This window comes from Ursus maritimus, unplaced genomic scaffold (genome assembly GCF_017311325.1).
Source record: "Ursus maritimus isolate PB19 unplaced genomic scaffold, ASM1731132v1 scaffold_4, whole genome shotgun sequence".
In the NCBI taxonomy this organism is placed as follows: domain Eukaryota; kingdom Metazoa; phylum Chordata; class Mammalia; order Carnivora; family Ursidae; genus Ursus; species Ursus maritimus.
In genome coordinates this window covers 58280878-58298810 of record NW_024426552.1, presented here as the reverse complement: position 1 = coordinate 58298810, position 17933 = coordinate 58280878, and the positions used below count along the sequence as shown (strand labels likewise).

At 34.0% G+C, this 17933-nt stretch overlaps 1 protein-coding gene across 28 annotated transcripts in view; it reads left to right on the top strand.

Annotated features, from left to right (window-relative positions):
• ZBTB20 (zinc finger and BTB domain containing 20) overlaps positions 1-17933 on the top strand; it is a 757238-nt gene that overhangs the window by 266992 nt on the left and 472313 nt on the right. For 4 of the 28 annotated variants that reach the window (XM_040621277.1, XM_040621278.1, XM_040621282.1 and 1 more), the window contains one exon: positions 10604-10665. The exons of 21 other annotated variants lie outside the window; for them this stretch is intronic. The gene's annotated coding sequence lies outside the window, so the exon portion shown is untranslated. Of the gene's footprint in view, positions 1-8584; positions 8734-10603; positions 10701-17933 lie in introns of all 28 variants that reach the window. 3 more of the 28 variants (XM_040621281.1, XM_040621284.1, XM_040621283.1) reach the window with 2 other exon arrangements.

Sequence of the window (17933 nt, the reverse complement as noted above, 5' to 3'; positions counted from 1 at the left end):
TTTATATCTGGACAATAAAGTCAATATCATAGAATGATATTGGCCATATATTTTTTCTAGGCAATTAAGTGTTCACCCACTCTTATAGCATGAATAATAATAGCAGACATTTACAGAACTTACAACCTGCTAAGAAGGACCCTAATTGTTTTACTTACAGTCTCTCACTTAAATCTTCATAAGAGACTTATAAAGTGGGTACCATTGCTATTTTCATTTCATAACTGAAGAAGGAAACTGAAGCACAGGACATTGAGTAAATTCAGCAAGGAAACAGACCCATTAAGTGGTAAAGCTTGGGTTGGAACCCAGGCAGTCTGGGTACCAGAGCTTCTGCCCTTAACCACTGTGCTATGCAGCCTCCCAGGCATTTATTAGTTACATGCCTGTTTAGAAATAGCATGGATAAGTTCTCACTCTCTAGAAGAACCAGTTTCAAGAAAGAATAGAATATATGTGAACAGCAGACATAACCATTATATAAAATAAAGGGTTTGAAGAACTGGAGAATTTTACTTACAAAAGAAGAAACCATAGGAACAATGTGATAGCTATGGGGAAATGGGATTCTAACCATTTTCAATGACAACAGAGCAAAGCTAGGGCCAATGGGTGGGAATTATAAGGAGATAGGTTCTGGCTCAATAAAGCAGGGCAGAAATCAGAATAAGCAGCCTTGGTAGTGAGTCCCCTCTCTGTGTATACAGGCTGCATGTCTGGTTCCTCTTGCTATAGACAAGCTTGCTGCACTGGGATAGTACATCAGAGTACAGTTATGCTCAGTTAAGTGAGAGGTCAGGGGCGACATTAAATTTCATCAGAAACAATGTTGTAAAGAATGTAAGGGCCAGAGCTCTAGATGGATCTGGCATTGAATTCTGGCAGCAACATTTTAATAGGTGCATGAACTCAGTCAAATTATTTACTAAGTACTATGAATCTAACTTTCCTGAATCCCCATTTCCTCATCTATAATTGAGAAATTGTATTAATCTCCTAGACTTGTGGTGAGGAGGAGTAAATCAGATCATTACATAAAATGCTTAGCACTGTGCCAGGCACATAGTAAGTGCTCAGAGTGAGAGATTCATTACATTTTTCAAAGATGAACTACAGTGCTAATTACTCTTTCATATGGAAAAGGAAGCTTGGCCTAGCAGGTAATAAGTGGTACGACTTCATGGCCACCAGTCTTTCACTGCCTTTGGATAAGGGGCCATGGACTCTGGAATGTGAAAAGTGCTCATAAAGGAAGCTTTGTAATACGACTTATTTTGAATGCAGTAGAGCAGCTTATGATTTAAAAGCATCCTGTGGTGAATGCTTTTATAATGTGAATAATCACCTCCTAATTTATCTCTTTGGTAAGTTCAGAATTTGGCTTATTGAGTCTTCTTAAAGCAAAGAGTACACCTGCACTCTTCTGCCCACAAGGTAGCAGGATTTTCATGCTGGGCTGACTTTCGGGGAAATAGGGGTGCCTCCAGGATTCAGAAAGGCATAGGCTGGGTAACTGCTAAAACATACTGAGGGTGCTGTAGTCAGGGAGAACATTAATTGTACTTTATGATGCATACATTTTTAATGAGCATGCAAGCTCATATAGGTCAGCTGACCACTGGACTGTTGCACATAGGGATGTTGCCTAAATTGAAGAGTTGGGTACTTAAAAATAATTTCCCCCATATCTCTTTTTCTTCCTCTGAAATTTCAGTGGAAGTCAACATGAAATTACGATATGATACATAGATCCTTTGGGAAAAACTAAACAGCATTGGCAGACTGTGCAATAGAAAGATCACCGGGTTAGGCTCTCTGAGTAAGACCTGCCATGTACTAACTGCATGGCATGGGATAGGATGCCACTTATTTGTCCTGTGTCTTAGTGTCCTAGCTGTAAAATAATCAGGTTAGACTTAGATCTGCTGTGTAACATCTAACTAAACATTTTAGTGCATCTGATTCATAATATGAGGTGGAACTATTTTGTTTCTTTCCAATAGAAAGACTAGAATAGGAAATCATAGAAAGAACACTTATGAATAGTTAAGAGGTTTTCTTATTGCCAATCAGCAATACTTGTCACTCTGCCTCAGCTTGAACCCTCTTTTGCAGATGTGAAGATTTATAAGACATTTTATTTTGCTATGATATAGAAATGAATATGAACGTGGGCAAACTCAAACCAAATAAGTCTTTTCTCCCATCAGCCAGCAAACATTGACCTGTGTTTGGAGAAACTTGAATGTATTTGAGAGAAAATGACCTCACTCACAAATTAATTACATCTAGGGTTAAAATAATTATGTCTTTTCATTAATTCCCTTTATTTTCACAGTATTCATGGATTTTTGCCAATTCTTTATAGAGTGCTTTAAACTCATTTATAACCAACTTGGATGAAGCATACTTTGAATATATACTGGGGACTCTATCCTCTGCAAGTTGAGTGGAGGAATACCATGCATCAGATGGTCATGCTTAAACTATCTGGTGCTTCTCAAAGAGGGCCCCTTAAGAGCTCAGAATCCACTTGGAATTTTCCTAACTTTTTATGCTGGTTGCAATCCATGCAGGATGTTGAAAGGAGCCAGAATTCATAAATGGCACTGACTTATCTTTCATCAAATGAGAATTTAAAGCACATTTCTATATAGATTCATGCATTAAAAAGGGCTACTATTCAGCCCTGAATTTCTTATTTGTCAGAAGCTTCAAGCCAATTTTTGAGAGATACCGTTAAGCTTAATTCAATTAAAGAATAATGAGACTTCAAATATAACCAGATTGAAAATGCAGACAAAGCCTTAGTAGTCCATAATCATCTTCAGAATGATCTAAAGATGCTAAAATCACCAAGATTGTAAGCATGTGTGATGAGAGGTCATCATGATGCTGGGCATAATGGCCAGTGACCATCAGTGGTTCAGAACTCTTTACGTTCCAAAGGTGAAGAAGAATTTTACTTAGACTTCCATTTTGATTCTTAAGAGGAATATTGCCATGTATGGCTATAGGCCATTGCCAACTTTTTAATGTGTAGGCAAAAAACCTGCTCAGTCTTCCTAATAAATAAGAAATAAACATTAAAAGTTAATCACAGAAAACAATTTCCATGTTCCATTTTCTCTTAAGAATGTAGCAGAAACAGGAAGCATGTAGAAAGAAGCTATCATCAGGAATAATTAGAATAAGTCATTTAATATAAATTCAAGAAAGGTGAAAACTATAGTTATAGAAAATTGTCTAACATATGGGGTAGAGATTAAGATTTAATTATATGACATCTGATCAGGAATATACTACAGAAATTTCTGTGTGCAGTCAAAGATACAGACATTTATTGAGTACTTATTCAATGTTCAATATTTAATGTTGTGATTAATATAGATAATAAATACATAAATAGTTGCCTCAGATTGATTCTATTTGACAGTAAGATTACATCTACAGGTCCTATATAATAATGAAAATCCTTTCAGTAGATATATAAATTATCAACCAATTACAAGATCAAAATCGTGTTTGCAAAAATACATTTGCAAAAATAGCTTCATCAGTTAACCCCATTTAAGCTCATTTTGATTTCTCAGGAAGTTTCTGTAGTTACGTAATTAGAATGCAGATTTTTGAAGACCTCTGAGATCTCTTGTGGGTCTTACATTTGTGAAGCCTACAAGTTTAATACCAGTAGAAACAGTCAACTTCAAAGGAAAATAAGAACCAGGCTTGAGATTTGCTTGAGATATCCTTACATCTATATTGAAGTATTGGATATGGGTTCCATGATGGAGTTCAACTTATGCTAAGGCAGAACATTTTCTAAGCAATACTTGGTTTTCTTATTGGAGAACTGACAACTCATAAAAGCCCAAGAGCACCCTCTAGTGAAATTTCTGGAGTAGACCTAAGGGGTTTGCTCTTGACCTCAGCTCTCCTTTAAAATGACCTTTGATCACCCACAATATAGAAACTGGATTTCTACTATCTGATTTTATCTTCAAACAACTTCAAACAATTTCCATATTACAACAAAAGAGGTATGCTTGTCAAGTACTTCTAGTGGTAGAAATGCTTAAACGCTAGAACCTAATATTCGATGTTCCCATGATTTTTTTAATTTTACTTACAATACCAGCCTGATGCTCATGACTTCTCTTATAGTCATATGTTAAAATAGTTTCTGGAACAAATACAACTAAATGAATAGTGGGAAGCATGAAAAATGGTACTGAATGATAATACTCCTGCCCCTACCTCCACCTGTCTTATGCTTGCCACTCTTGGTTCGGATACACTATATCCAGGAACTTCTTTAGTACTTGGCATATTAGAGGTCAAGGGGAGCAGGCTGAGATAGTAAGTAGAGGTCAAAAATTATAGGAGAGGTCAAGAAGATTAAGTCCAAGTATTCATGCACTTCTGAGTTTTTATATTATCTGATTACTGCCAAGATATATTTTTGCTTAAATCTTGAGCCCACAATGCTCAGGATAGCACCTTATTATATCAGAGCTGCAGTTAGAGAGATGATTACAAAGCAGGCCCAATCTTTGCTGTAAATTAGTTAAAGCTGTGAATATAATACAACTCATTTACATTAATAACTGTTATGTAATAAATGAAACAAAGCAAATCACTACTTGGTTTTGTAGATAGCATGCTATAGAATGCTATTGTTGGAAGGAAACTTTGAGATCAGAATCTCCCCATATTAGGAAAAAAAAAAGCAAAACCAAATGGATGCACTTAAATGTTAAGTAACTTGCCCAAAATTATACAATCTGATAGTGGCAGCTTCAGGACTAAAATATAGGTCCCTTGTGCCCATTCTAGTGTTCATTATGCTGTAAGAATCCACTTATTAAAGAGCTTACAATGTAATTTCAAACCATTTCATTCTCATTGGTTATTGGTTTTTATGACTCTAATAATTTATAGATATGTCTTCACACTGATAGTGAGAAAAAGTGTGTTCCTTCTAATTTCATCCTTTTTCTATCTCTATGTATGGAAGAATAAGTTACTCTTTCGGTTACTATTGGGAAGAATACAAAAACATAATCATTAGATATGACTGATATTATTCTTGAAACATGGTGCCATGCTGTGTTAACTTTGCACAGTGAAAAGAAAAAAATGGCGGGGGGCGGGGACCTGGGTGGCTCAGTCGGTTAAGCATCTGCCTTCGGCTCAGGTCATGATCCCAGGGTACCAGGATCAAGTCCCACATCAGGCTCTCTGCTCAGTGGGAAGCCTGCTTCTCCCTCTCCCTCTGCCTGCCACTCTGCCTGCTTGTGATCTCTTTCTCTCTGTCAAATAAATAAATAAAATCTTTACAAAAATTAAAAAAAAATAAAAAAATGGGGGACCTATAAGTCAGTTTGATAGTCTAGCATTACTGATAACCACCTCCATGATTCTGTGTTCTAATAGTACTTACTCCCTAGTGTTGATGGAAGGATTGCATGAGTGAATGCAAATAAAGCATGTGAAATATAGTTGTTATTAATTCAATGCAGTATCTGTATTAAATGTTAATATCTATTTTTTAAAAAGAATAAAAATAAGAATACCACATTCTTAGGATTTTCCAGTTGAAGTCAGAGCTAGGATCTCTGTTAAATACTTTTTAGGATTATAGTCTGATTTCTTGAAAATAAAAACAAAAAAATTTGAAGATCTCTGCAGGTTATTGTTTTTAATTGAGAATGATTGTATAAGAAATTGCCATTTGTCAAGGCATATCACATATTATCTTGGTGGAAGTTTATACTTTTCTCATTTCTCAATTAATTATTATATTTTTAATCTTGGCTTTAACTTTCATCTTACCACACATGACCTTAATATTCAACCTTTCATTCACATTGTTGATGTTGTTTAGTAGATGAGGTGGCTGTGTATGGTAACTCAAGGCACAATTACGTAACTTTAATTTTGCTATAAAGTTAATAATTTAGGGGCGCCTGGGTGGCTGAGTCGTTGAGCGTCTGCCTTTGGCTCAGGGCGTGATCCCGGATCCCTGGGATCGAGCCCCGCATCAGGCTCCTCCACTGGGAGCCTGCCTCTTCCTCTCCCACTCCCCTGCTTGTGTTCCCTCTCTCGCTGGCTGTTTCTCTCTGTCAAATAAATAAATAAATAAAATCTTTAAAAAAAAGTTAATAATTTAATAAAGTTTTGTTCCTTGCTCTTTGCCTACTTTGCTACTTCTCAACACTCAGTGTTGGTATTTAGAATCATAAAATCAGCATGTATTAGAATGGGAAGAGATCATAGAGATCAACAGCTCTGATTCCTTCATTGGACAGATGAAGAAACTGACACCCTAACAGCAAAGATGACTGCTGGGGTTTTATTCTACATACTGACTATTTTAGTTCTAAAAGATCATAGTTTCTTATTTTTCTAAAAAAAAAATTGGATCTGTTCAATTGATTGTTTAATTTTACATTGATACTCTGAATCAATGGATTGACAATATAAATCAGTGTTATCTGTGAATAGATCATACACAGTATTTTAAGCCTATCTATTCAAGTAGGACAGTAGGCCACATATGCTTGTCAATTTTGTAATTCCTGTCACTTTACAATGATGTTAAAGTCCATACTGAAACTCTTAAGTGATTATCTTTAAGAATTCTTCTCCAGCCATGCAACTAAACAGTCTGCGTAATGAGACTACATAGTCTCTGCATGGTCTACTAAATACTTCTAGGAAGTGGAACCCCCTTCTGGAGTTATGAGAGAAATATCACTTCTAAAATGCCTTTAAAAGTGCTCCAGCATAAACATTACATTGGAACATTTCATTAGCTTTTTGAGAACAATAAAGAAATGTGGAGCATAATAGGCTAATATGTTTAAGTGGCCTTGGTAGAACCCTACTTAACTCAGTGGGATTTTCTGCAGCATGCAGAGGTGGAAAACCATTCCCTACATATTTATTGTGTAGGACTGCCTCCTTCTTTATTGCATGCAGTTTATATCAAAGGGAAGTGACTTTACCTGTAATTCTAAAATGAAGAAAGTCTCAAAATACAAGTTTTAGGAAAATCAATATTTAGATATGATGATGGACAACCAGCAGCGCTCACTTTTGGCACTGGGGCTATCTGTCAATAAGGATGGAAGAGGGGCCGAATTCAATCTCATTATTTCCTAGCCGCATAAGACTTAAGTAGCCATCAGGGTATTAAGATGTGTGAAGTCTCTAAATTTCTAAAGAAAAAGGCAAGATGTAAGCCAAACCTTATTGGTCACAAATTGCAAAAACCAGTTAAATTAATAAAAATGTTCAGTTACCTAAGTCAGCAGTAAAACTTTTCTGCACAATATTTTGAATTAAGTAAAATGATAAGTTAATGAAAAAATGTAAAATGGTAATTTTTATGGTTTTATTAAAATTCCAAGTGACTGCACTGAATGTATTGCTGGACTTGCAGTATGATCCTTTCCAATACTCTTTATTTCTCTGAGCTTCTATTTTCTCTGTCATAAATTGGGACTCATTAGTCTTAGGAACACTGTGATCATTGTGATTTTCTTGAGCTGGTAGGGAAAAAAATGGATGTAAATTAAGCCCACAATTATAATATTTTCAGTAAGTTCAAATAGACATACATGATGACAAATTAAAAGTTTCCCTATAGGTGTTGATTTCCTTTGTGTAGACAACTTGTCACCAAAATTTATTGAAAAGTAAGAATTCCTATTTGTGTGGCATTGAATTAATGATACAAAAAAAGCCTCTTGACTGACAGCTCTAGTGGCTGAAGTGGCATATTTAAACCATTATGTTTGTTTGTTTCACTTACTGTCAAACTCTGTCTTAGAAATACTATCAACTGGTTATAATGATAGATGGAATCTGTCTTTCAGTTCCAGGATATGTTTTGTATCAAAGTTTTCTTCATTGGTTTTTGGAATCTATAGGCAAAATAATACATAAACACAAATGTAAATCCCAGCTGTAATTGTTTCTCAGCATTTGGGGACATCATAAATCCCTTAAGATTTATACTCATATTGTATTGTAAATGTTACTAGAACCATTCAGTAGGAGGATGAAAACTCTAAAGAAAACTTGAAAAATAATGCATATGCTTCTTCTTACTATGAGGAGCGTTTCCTAGCTACCCTATTTACCCCAGTGGAATTTTACAAAAATGTTCCTGGCTCTCAAAGTTAATCTAACAAAGAATCAAGTAGGTTTAATTTAAAACTCACCCCTAAATATGTTTGCTGGTTTTGAAATTCTGATTTTGTGCTTATGTAATACAAAAGAACTTTGGTTTTAAAACAAAAATTGGCAAAAAAAAAATAGTAGTGTATTATTATGTGTTCTGATCACGTATGGTGTTTTGAAAAAAAGGATTCAAAATTGACAAAATTATTTCATTGGCATTGCAGTTCAAATGCATGGCTTTTCCTTCCTACAAGTTGCATAAAGTAAAAATAAAATCAGCAAATGTTTCTTAAATGGGTAGTACATAAACTTAACTGATTTTTGTAATATGTAATCTAACAACTGCACTACAGACAAATTTTAATTCTGTGTTTTTGTATCCTTTGCCTTACAGAGTTTACTACGTTGTAGTTTATGGTCAAGTTTGTAATGTGTTTTAGCCTCAAATTTAAAGTGTCTGGGAGTCTCAAAAAAGTTTCCCCCGGTGATATGGATACTGCTCAGATTCTGGTATCTATGGCCCAGCTTTCTTTGGTTTTTCTTGTAAGTGCTTTTTTGGGTAAAATATATAAACTTAGAAAGAGAAGTTTCCTTGGCTCATATTACGCTCAAGAGACAATGATGATACTGAAGTCCTTTTCATAATCAGGGCCTTTGTAGAGATTGTCCAGGTAGTCTTAGCCAAAATATCCCTCTCATTGTACTCTACTCCAGGGCAACATGTGGCGTGCCAGCTGGATGCCCTCCCTACATGCCTCAGGTGGCCACATTTCAATGGTGTCTATAGAGCACAGGCCAAATTCTCATTCTCTGTGTTAATCAGTGGGAGAATTCCCATAGAAAATGGGATGGGAGCATATTTTAGGAAAATTCAAAGAGATTATCCAGATGATTAGGCCAGGACATTGTAAACTCGGGTTTTATGTAAATTTCTATAGCATTATCTTATTTGACCAAAGAATGCTCGAAAATTTGGATATATTTAGAAATTAAAAATAATCATGCTTTTTATTCCACTGTGCTTTCTCCAAAGAGAATCCTACAGAAATTTTCTTTAGATACAATAGAAGCTCATCTTGATTCATAACATCAAAGACAACTGATGTACCTAGTAATATAATTTGATTGAACTTTTTCCCATGATCTTGAAAGGATCTGAATTCTACTTGTAGAAGTCTCATTATACCTCTCTTTTCAATTAAATTCTAATCAATTCTACAAACGTTTAGTAAGTGCTTACTATGTACAAAGCACTGAGATAGATGCTCTGAGTAATTCTGTGTATGATGCTTTATGATGTGTAACATATTTTCACATTCATTATCTTATTTGTGTGGTAAAGATTTACCTTATAATTATTACTTATTTAAAAGCCTAGGTGATGCTGTATTTTGCATTTGGGGTACAGTTTTGTTTTTGGTGAGTCCAGAGACGAGTCTAGAAATACATTTAGTTTCCCTTGAATGAATGATAAAGGCCTATCATTGTATCATTATATTAAGTTGAATTGGGTTGGAAACAGCGGTATTTCCTGAGATTTTCTGTTGGTTTTGTATGTCACTAGGCTCAGTCTAAAGTGCATTTTTAATAACCTAATTGAAAAGATTTGTCAACATGTTCACAAAAATAATTTATTTACAACTTTAAGGCAATATTGATTTATTACGTTTCATATAATGTCTTTTTTAAGATAAAAAAAATTTGATTTCTCCAGAAGCTGCTCTTATTTAAAATTATGTCAAATTCTGCTGTTCAACCATGAAGACTGTAAGTACTATACAACTTCTGGAGAATAGGTCTGAAAGCTATTATTCTCCATTTAGCATGTGCACTATTCTCTAATATTGTTGCATCTAATGCCTATTGAAATGTTCTATTTCTCTATTAATAGTACATTATAAAATCTTATTTCTACATATTTCTGAGATTTTTTCAAGTCATTTTCTCAAACCTACTTTGTAAATACTTTAAAACAACCTCAGTTTTATTTTTATTTATATTATTTCTCTTATCCATAGTGTTGAAATGGAATTTATCATTTAGCATTTTTAATATTTCCAAAAAATTTAAAGGGAAATCATCTTCATTTTAAGCACTGAACATATCATTCTTTTCACAAACCCAAAACTCAAAAACTGATAGGAACATCTTTATTTGCTTTCTTTCTGATATCAAATGTGCAAAAAGGCACTCTCCAGGTAACCTTCAGCTATGTCACCCTGGGTGTTTGGCCAGAGGGCAGTCATGTTGACCCCATCTGCAAAGGCTGGCTAAACTAGAATCTTGGACTATTAGAATCCCATTCATCAAGGTCCACATAAAGTAAGGTAGGTGGGAAGCAGGAGCACAGATGGTAGGGTCGGCAGCAAGGAACTTGCTTGTTGACATTGATATAGACCCTTCTTCTTGCCAGAGTGACTCCGTGGACTTGTTTTGGCATGGAAGACTAGACCAAAGCTATCATCTTAATAGAAGGTGAGCTGCAGGCAAACTGGAGAGATCCATGCACAGTAGGTGTTTAAGGTTGGCTTAGATTTTGTCTATCAGCTTGACTGTCATACATACTTGATTGATGTGCAGTGGGGCTTGAAAGTGCTGCATTGATGTTGAGGACTGTGTCATAAGGTTCCTGATATGGTGCACATGTCTGAATGGAGTTGGACATTGACTATCCTTGCCTATGCCAAGCAACACCAGACTTGAGTGCATTATTCTGCAGTTGAGTAGCAGATGGTGAGTGCAGACGTTTGGAGGGGGTGTGCCTTCAAACACAATATGGAGCCAGCAAACTTACTTAGAAGGTTATTGCATGTCTTGACTTTGGCAGCTATTTTTTAAGCACTGATGAAAAATCCAAGTCCCATCCATTGTTACTCTCAGAATATTCAGCATGGTTGGTGTTCCAGGCAAAGGAGATGTGAAAATCAAATGCACTATTCACTGTGTTGGTCACAGTTGGTTGAAGGTGACTCCTTGGTGTTGGCTAAATGGGCTAAATAAACATTCTCAGACTGAATATTACTGAACTTGGTCCCAAAATAGTTATTAACAAAATAAGTAAACTTCATCTAGAAGTGGTGAGAGAAAGTACCATCAAAGCACTGGAAGAACACTGAGGTCAAATATGGTACTTAAGGGTGACTTTATTTTCTTTGGTTTTTAATTCAGGGAAAGTATTATGTTCTTTGGAAATAAAAATAAGAAAGTCAAATATCTCAGTAGAGATTATGGAGATCCACAGATGAATGAGCAAAGTAATTCCACATGTATAGGAAAAGTGGTTTTTATTGGTGTTTGATTTTTTCCCCCTGAGTGGGTTCTGACTGAACACATATAAATTCATTTTAGGTGTAAAATAAAGGGTGGTTTTTTTTTTTTCAGATTAAAAGGTAAAGTATGCTCCTTAAAATTTTTTGTACATTTCTAAGTGGATGTGTATCTATTTTTAAGTAAGAATTTGGATCATATAGTCTATATTCTGCTTTCTTCAATTAGCATTAATTTTATTATTAGTTCTCAGTCTTAAAATACTCATTTTTAATGGTTGCATAATATTATACCTTATTTATGTACCAAAAAATTTTAAACTTCTCCATATTTGATATGTAGGTCATTTTCCACTGGTATTCTTACTGCTCTAAGGACCATTCTTATATATACACTTTTATCTTGGATTATGTTTTCAGCATGTTTTTTAAAAGGTTGATTTCTCGGTTAGAGGATGTAAACTTCTCAAGGTTCTCTTGTCAGCTCCTCCCAAATTGTATGTGAGAGTGCTTTTCTAAGTACACTCTAACCTGCTTTAAATAGTATTATCTTATAAATATTTGGTAATTTAGCAGGCAACAAAAACCTGGCTTATTTTATTTTAATTTGCATCAGTTTGATTAATACGGAGCTGGAATGTCTTTCATGTGCTTATTTTTCATTGTTTTCTTCTTTCTATAAATCGTTTGCTCATGTTCTTTACTCATGTTGTCTTGATGACTTGCAAGATTTTTGAAATGTTAAATCACTACTTTTGTCAAACCTGAGACAGTTCTCCCAGTTTTCATAAGCCATTAAATTGTTTTTGTTGTTTTTGATGTGAGAAAGTGTTAAGTATTTTTTTTTTAAGATTTATTTATTTATTTGAAAGAGAGAGAGAGAGAGAGCGTGCGTGCTAGTGCACAGCAGGGAGGGGCAGAGGGAGAGGGAGAGAGAGTCCTAAGCAGACTCCGCGCTGAGTGGGGAGCCTGACACTGGGCTCTATCTCATGACCTTGGGATCACGAGCCTGAGATCACCACCGGAGCCCAAACCAAAAATCAGATGATCAACAGACTGTGCCACCCCGGCACCCTGAAAATGTTAAATATTTGTACAGTCAATTCTATTGTATTTTTTCCCCTATGACTATGGCCTTTCTTTTATCTTCTTTTTTTATCAGCTTGAAGTCAGATAAAAATACGCCATTTTTCTAGTATCATCATGGCTTTATTTTGTATTTTTAACTCTATTCCTTCCAGAATTTATTTTAGCCTAAGGTATGTGATAAGCATCTTGATTTTGCTCCCAATAGTTAATCAGTTGTCCCAACACCTTTTCCCCATTGGTGCCATCTTTATTGCTTACTAATTTTTGTCAACATTAAGATCTATTTTTGAATTATCTGTTCTTTCACTGATTCCATACAGTTTCCATTAGAGCTTCACAGTAAGTTTACACATCCACTAAGTCAATCCTTCCTTATTTTTCTTTTTTCAAAAATACGTTTGCTGTTGTCACCTACTTATTCTTCAAGATTAATTTACCTCATTCATTCATAAAAATGTTCCATTGGAATTTTTATTGGAATTTTATTAAACCTATAAATTAGTATTAGTATCTTTGTGATATTCAGTTTTCACATTCAGAAACATCATAGTTTCTATTTATGTAATGTTTTATACACAAATAAATTATGTCTTTCTATTCATGTAGGTCCCCAAATTCTTTATTATATGTATTTTTTTCTTTATTATTTTTAAGTATAGGCATGCTGTGTTCTTGTTATCGTCCTTAATTGTGAATATTCCGTTTTCTAATTGTTTGGTAGAAAAGCCATGTCTTCTTTATAATAGTTTTGTTATGATTTGATTTACATAAATTTTAAAATGATTACCACAATAGGTTCAGCTGACATCCATCTTTTCATAGACACAATAAAAAGACAAGAAAGAAAATGCAAAAAACATTTCTTTGTGATGAAAATTCTTAGGATTTATTCTCTTAACAACATTCCTATACATCATATAACAGTGTATGATATTTATTATTTAACTACTTTATTCAACTTTCTTAATAATTTTAGTAATTTTTTAGAAGTTCTCTCAAGTTTTTAAGGTTATTAAATTATCTGCAAACAACGATGACTTTATCTTCTTTTTTTCCTTCTTATTTCTGTTTAATGTCCTACTTCATTGACTAGAATTTCCAAATAGCTAAGTAACCATGAAGATAGGAAGTATCCTTGTTCTTGATTGTGTGGTAATGTCTCTAGTTTTTTTTTTTTTTTCACAGTTTTAAGGTGTGTGTTTGTTGTTGATTTAAGACAGATATTCTTTGTCATATTGGGTTAGAATACTACTTCTAACCCTTTCTTTGTTTATTAAGAATGAGTGTTGAAGTACATTACATGCCTTTTTGGATAAATATTTTTAAACTCTAACTGATGGACATAGACTTTTGTTGTGATGTCTTTTTCAATTCAGATCAGTTCTAACACACATTTATACAGTACTTACTATGTGCCAGAAATTGTTTGCTGGGCATTGGAATTCAGATGCATATTCCCTTTCTTTAAAAATATAGGATTATTCAGAGCATGATAATTCAGCAAGGGATGTATAGTAATTGATTTCCCATTATTAAATTGCCCTTGCATTACTCAAAAAACATCATATTTAGTATTTTATGAAGAACACTTTGAAGGCTTTTATAACCTAATTGTATACCATGTCAAAATGTGGATTTTAAAAATTGCTAAAAGTAAAATTATTATTTACAATCAAACTTATGGGTTTTTATATCTGAAGTAATAGTGTTCAGATTCTAATGAAGAACATCTGTAAAGCTTGATAATGTCTCGGGAAATTCATAGTTCTCTATAATATAGATTGTTTACATTCTATATAATCAGGAAATTGGAATTTCCAAACATAATTTATCACTTCGTATAGCGTATGACAGAAATGATATGAGATATTGGGACCCATCACTTTCATGATGCCAACATTGCGTTTTCATTTCTCTGGGGGTCTTCTGCATTATCTGTGGGATTTAAGTATGCATTTACATTGATTTATTTTCAATTGAAGGGTTTTTTTGTATTAATTTTATTGCTTCAATGTAGTTTAGCATAATCTATCTAGATTTTCCCATCTCGTATTATAATTTATTTTATTTTTTAGAATTCTTTATTTTGTTCTTTTATACAATATGCATGAAGATGTGATATTTAAAACTATACCCTTTGACCTGATTATATTTCACTCAAATCAAAACAGCCAATATTGATCAAGAATCAATTTTCTAGTTAGCATCATGCTAGTTGTTATGAATTATAGTACAGAAAAACATAAATCACATACTGTCAGAGAACTTACTTTCTAGTTGGTACATAAGATACAAACAAGGGAAAATGCAAAAACAACACATCCTCATGAAATATTTATTTTTATAGTGGCTAATATAAATACAGCCATATTCTTGTTTTATGTTTAAGCAAATGTATTAGAATTCACAGCATACCTTTTATATATTGACCTCACCCTGGCTTCTTCATGCTTGTCCTATACTATTGTACCTTTACAATTATTTCTTCACTTGCTGCTTAAAAATTGTATTTACTTTTGCAAGATTTTTAAAATTCTCTTTGGAACAACACCAGATAGACAAATGTCATGCACATTAATTTCTGAAATATTACCGGTGATAACTTGTCGCACACAAAGGTGACCCTGCTCAGCATTTGGAAATAGGAGTAGAACAGGCTACTATAATTGTAGACTGAAAATCATTGCTTTCTGAATTTCTTATTTCATTAAAAAACTTGCCCTGATTTTTAGAACCATTCACAAAAGAATTAACATGTAAAGTAGGAGAAATCTAAACGCTAACATGAAGTTAGCATCTCTACTAAATGGGAATTTTAGCAGTAATCTTTGGTATTTTAAGGAAGTAGAGTCCTATCCTTTGGGCTTTGATGAGTTTTTTATATCATGGGAACATCTATTTTAAATTTTGTCATTTGATCTATGTTCAAGTTATAACCTTAAAATTTTATCATATTTGGAAAATTTATATCTGCCTCAATTTTTAATGCCAGCGTTGCATAATGTTTGTCACAGACCACAATACCCATCCCTGTGGAACTGTTATTCTATCTTAATTCAAAAGTAATACTATTGATTAAGTAATACAGCTTCCAAACTTCAAGGCATTTTTTCAGCCACCATTCTCCCTAACCTCACTTTGAGCTTCCTGTGTGGTATCATTCATCTGAGGTCTTATTAAAATGTAAATAAATTACACCCAGCACACTTCCTCTATTTGCCCAGCTTGTTACTATATTGAAACAACTGTCTTAATGAAACACATATTGATGTATTGTGTATTTCCGTGCTAAACCAAAGTGAGAAGGAAGTTATGTGAATATATAATAGAACCCACTTCATAACAGTTTTTGTTAAAGCATTTTATGAATTGGAGATAATCTGCGCCATGGGAGATGATGTAATTCTACATGACAGAGCTCACAGAAAGAGGATAGCTCCAAAGATAGAATTGGAATAGACTCTTGAGATATATGCTTTTGGGCTTTTATAGTGCTTTGCCTTTATAAGCATAGCTAACTTTCAGTTTTCCATATTAATATTATAGTATTGTAGTAAATATAGTAAAAATAAAAATAAACAACTTTGTTATCTAAAGTAATTTCTCTTTGGCCTCCGTATACAATATTTGACTTTAATGTTTTTTTATTATATTATGTTAGTCACCATACAATACATCCCTGGTTTCTGATGTAAAGTTCGATGATTCATTAGTTGTGTATAACATCCAGTGCACCATGCAATACGTGCCCTCCTTACTACCCATCACCTGACTTTTTGACATCAAATTTACCATTTTATTTTTGTTTTCCATGGATTAAGGAAGCTATTTCTAACATCCACATTATGGAGTGGAAATGGTCTAACACTTGTGTAGTGTCGTACTTCATTATATATAACATAATCTTCATAGGGCATGATTTGATAAAACCTAACTCATGTAATGATGAGCAATAAGAATGAATAATAATAAGCATGAATAATAACCAGTAGCAGACCTATGAAATACAATGGTACTTTGTTAATTGCTAAATTAGTTTGTAGAAAATAACTGTTATTGCTTGAGTATATCCCAAATAGTGGGAATAGGAGGCAACTGAGTGATGTGCAGGAGAAAAAGAAGAAGCCAAACTGGGATTAAAATTTGTCACGTTTGAATGAAGTGCTGACATGCCAGTAGTAATTGATTATCTCTGTGATCAGACTTTCTGGTGTTTGTAGCTTTTTTCTTATACTTTCCTGTATTTTCCTTTTTTTTTTTCTATTTCCAATGGGCATGTGTTAATTTTGTAGTCAGAAAAAGTTAATGTAAAAATGTGTTATGTATTATGTGTTATCCCCATTTGCAAATAATTCATTGAGTGAACTGTATAAAGTCTCCCAGGGAGAGTGGAAGCCACAAGCTAAATTTAAAGGCAAAGTATTCTATTACACAAATAACCCATTGTCTTAGAACTTATTAAATTTTTGTTATCACTTTCTTGTTGTTTGAAAATTCAAAACTGGAGACAACTTAATTAAGGAAATAGTAATAATAGGAGTAACATGTTCCACACCCACTTTTTGACTCCACCTAGGAAGAAAAACTTCACTAAGTTGAAAATATGATCTGATATATGTTGTTTTCAGCTATGGAGAAAGACAGTGTTAAAAGTATCCTTTTTCTCCTGCTCCGTTTCAAAGTCAGTCTCCCTGAGGAGAACTGTATATATAATTAACATCTTGTTTAGCCCAGGTCATGGAGACTCAAGTTCATGTGGTAAGGGCATTACTAGGAGGCTTACCTGAATATTTATGTAACATGTAGCAGTTAGAGAGCCCCTAAATATTAATGGAATTAATTACATTTTGTTAGAAATACTATAGAAATATGTTATACTGTGCCTCTTACTTTCATAGAGGGTTAGTACAACTTAGAAAAATGTGACCTCTTTCAGCACCTTTGTGCAAATTATAAAAATAATTTGCTCCAACTGGTGTAGCTTGGGCCAGGGAGCATAGCTTCTAGAGTGGAGCACACCCATAGATTGGGTGCCCTTGTACAAGGCATAACCTGCACACCATAGCTGCCATATGTTATATGTTTTATTAAGTATTTGAAAATAGTTGCTCCATAGGTTCCAAAGTGTTCTTCTCTTGCACAGAAAGCCAAGGATCACCTTCAGGTGACTTAGCAAAAATATGCTTATCTAAGCTTTAAAGTAGCCTGGGACCCTAATGATACAAATCTATTACTTTGGTTCAGACATCTGATTTGAATAGCACCCAGGGTAGAAGGAAATGAACTAAAGTCACCACAAAAACATAGATGAGTTTATCAAGTCTGGCTCCTGGATGATCTAGGTTGCATTTTGAAATTGCATCTAAAATTTTGGGGTATCTTATTATA